Here is a 3,326-nt window from a genome sequence, read left to right as displayed (position 1 = left end):
TTTGCTGCAACTTCCAACTTTTGAAGTTCTACTGATTCAACTACTCGATTAGGAAGATCATTACACAACTTGATTACAGCTGGAATAAAACTTCTAGAATACTGTGTAGAATTGAGCCTCATGATGGAGAAGGCCTGACTATTAGAATACATATAAATGATATATGAATAAAAAGTAAACATATAAAATATAAAATTTGTATAATTGATTTCATGCTTCCAATAAAAAAATACTTGTGTAATCGAAAAATAATTTTATTGAGAAATAAAAAGAACGAAGTTAGGCTGCATTTCTGGTTATTTTTTATTTATTTTTATTGATTTTTGGTGATGAAATTCTGTCCAATATACCTACTCTAAATTAACGAACTTAAATTACAGAAAATGTGTTAAGGCCACTATATCGGGAAAAAATATGAGAAAAAAAAATAAGATATCTAAACATTCGAAAAAATTAATGTATTTTTAATTAACGTTTACAAAATGAAATTTTCTTCCTTGTAATTGCTTTACCATTACGTTATTAAAATATCTTCCATTTTTTCTTCTAAATCCTCACTTATGTAAGACTTTAAATCCCTAAGAAACATCGTCACAATGAAGAGATCGCCATGAAAATATAAGCATAACTAAGTCATTACAAATGCGACTTGGATCGTTCCATTTCCTTTGATAAAACTCTCTCATGAGAGGATTTTGTATCAAATGATCAAAGACAAACTTTTTGCGCAACAGAGGAAGAATTATTATCATCATCGAGAAAGGTATATTTGACGATTTTCGTGTCTCTATTCTTCTCAATGCTTACTGAAGGTATTACTCGTTCCTCTGACTACACTGACCTGAATGATGATACCTGCGCCTTGATCGTCACCAATTCCCGCAAGCGAATCGTTGCCGGAGATTTCTCTTTTCACAAGATTCTGTAGAACAAAGTTATATGATAAGAAAGTAAATGGTTTTAAGGGTTTTCAGTATTCTATCTCTGAGTAAATACTGTCGATTTACAATAGTCTTTATTCAGCTGTTATTTGATTTACAATAGTCTTTATTCAAATGTTATATTGTATCACTCGAAAATGAGTGAATGATTTTTGGTCTGTTGATAATTGACAAGCACATTCACAAAGACGTTTTAATGTGTTCTACTGTTTTTTTTAAGCATATGAGCTTATGTATATGAATTTATTCAATGTTCATCTGCTTTGAACGATATTTCTTTTGCCGCAGTTAACGAAAAAAGTAACCTTGGACTAATCAATATTAAAGTATTCTGAACTTTTGAGTAATATCTGTCTCTATACGTCTTTTCTTCCCATTCTCTCTGAAACGTTTAGTGTTAAATTTCCCAAGTGCACGAATACTAAGATATATCCGTTACCCCCATCCCCTTTTCTCTCTCTATCTTTCTCTCATTTTGGGCTCTTATTTTTTCAGCATTGTTTTCTTCAACGATTTCGTTTTATTAGATTCAAAGCTTCAATCTCCTCCATCGTCTTTCAAAATAGTCCTAATGCAGTCAATTATTTTTACATTGTTTTTAAAGATGGATAAGTATGACTTTCTCTGTAATAGTCCTCTTTTATATATATATATAACTCTTAAATGCTTTTTGTTTTCATTTTGTTGTTTCTGAAGTATTCCATAAACCACCAAAATAAATTTGATTATATATGTGAGTCATCTTTCCATCTCCTTAGTTACAAGTATAGTTTGCAGGTGTTGAAGACCAAGTCTGTCCTCGCTTATTTGTTATTTTCAGAAAGTGCGAATATCATGTGCCACTATTCTTTTTTAAACTCAGTGTTCCATGTATATCCCAATATGATGCATTTTGGAAAGTCTCAAATGTTTAATTTGTTTAATACTTTCCCGATGCCTTTCTCATGGTAGCAGTTTCTTGGACTTGTCTCCAACTTATTCTATGAAATCGCCTTGATAAAACCCTCCCTTATATCAGTCCCACAATGATGACACCCTTGATACCAAATCTTGATCGGCCCCTGATTCTCATAATCAACATTAACGGCTAATTTCTCATTCATGCAATCACTTTATTTATTTCGCCAGTTCTCCTCACGAAATAACCATGCTTTTATGTTATTGTATCATTATTCCACATTTGTAATCAAATGAAGGAGATTCATATAGTAACTTAATCATACATAACAAAATCAAAGAAGTTATTCGTAATCCTTGTGAAAGGTATACACAATAAATTAGCATTGGCACAATGCATCAGAAAGGTTTAGATATCTATGAATAAATAACCCATAGAAAGAAAGCAATGTTATACTCACGTGGTGGCTACCATAAGGAAGTGCCTGAAATGTAAAAATGCTTGTATTATTGAAATTGAATTAACAAAATTTAAGGTATAATAATTATCATATATTTCCCTTTGGGAAATATTAAGTTTAACGAAAACAATAAATATACAGCATATCATCATTCAATGTTAATAGATACTTTTAAGCTGACAATGAATAGTATTGTTTGGGATAAAATATCAACTTGTAAATAGGACTTCCTTAACGTCAACTAAATTATTAGAAATTCTAACATGAAATGATAGATAAACGCATTGCCAGTAGCATATACACATTCTCCTCTAACTAGCAGACAGTCGGCATTTATCTAATTAATCAAGGTATCCTGTGTTGCCATTTCCTAAAGAAATTCAAACCACCACTGAATTGGTTCATGGCAAGTTAAACAAGAGGCATGCTTGGGCCTTCTAAGGAATGCACTCCTGGCTTTATTTTCTGTCTGGTACCCACACAATGCAGACCAGAAAGAACTTAGTGTTCATGGAGTCATTAGTTTTATGGGTTTAGAAAATTTTGATGAAGATCTACCAACGTTTTTTTCTAAGGTGAACGCCAAAATTACTGGTAACATTCTTGCGTCGTCTAATGTGCTTCTCTATTTTTTGGTCTCTATGATAAGCAGACTGCTGACATAGAATGATAGACTTGCATGCTGGCATACTTTTAATGGCTTTAAAAATTCTCAAGGAAGCTTATTTGTAAGGATAGAAATATAATTTACCTGGATGACGACAACAATCATGCAGGAAAGAATAAGGAGTTTCATTTTACGTTTCGTTCGTTTGGGTGGAAGATCTGGAAAAGAGAAGCAGATGTCAGGTAGTATAGCAAGTGCAAAATAAATACCAGGTTCAGTTCTCTTGTCAAACAACATTCTAAATGTACAAAACTATCACAAAACAGAATTTTAAAGGTAAACGACTGTCCCCAGAAACATTTTAAATGTAGAAGACTATCCACACAACATTTTAAAGATAAGATACTATCCACAAAGTTT

At 32.0% G+C, this 3,326-nt stretch overlaps 1 long non-coding RNA gene across 1 annotated transcript; it reads right to left on the bottom strand.

The window, feature by feature from the left end:
- Positions 1-837: 837 nt before the first annotated feature.
- Positions 838-3,126, bottom strand: LOC137650558 (uncharacterized). Its single transcript, XR_011045987.1, has 3 exons — positions 3,051-3,126; positions 2,300-2,323; positions 838-922 (listed from the first exon to the last, which is right to left on the bottom strand). It is a non-coding gene; the product is annotated as an uncharacterized lncRNA (long non-coding RNA).
- Positions 3,127-3,326: the final 200 nt, after the last annotated feature.

Source organism: Palaemon carinicauda, chromosome 12 (assembly GCF_036898095.1).
Source record: "Palaemon carinicauda isolate YSFRI2023 chromosome 12, ASM3689809v2, whole genome shotgun sequence".
In the NCBI taxonomy this organism is placed as follows: domain Eukaryota; kingdom Metazoa; phylum Arthropoda; class Malacostraca; order Decapoda; family Palaemonidae; genus Palaemon; species Palaemon carinicauda.
Note: the sequence above shows the minus strand (reverse complement) of the source record. Positions and strands in the feature narration are given on the sequence as shown.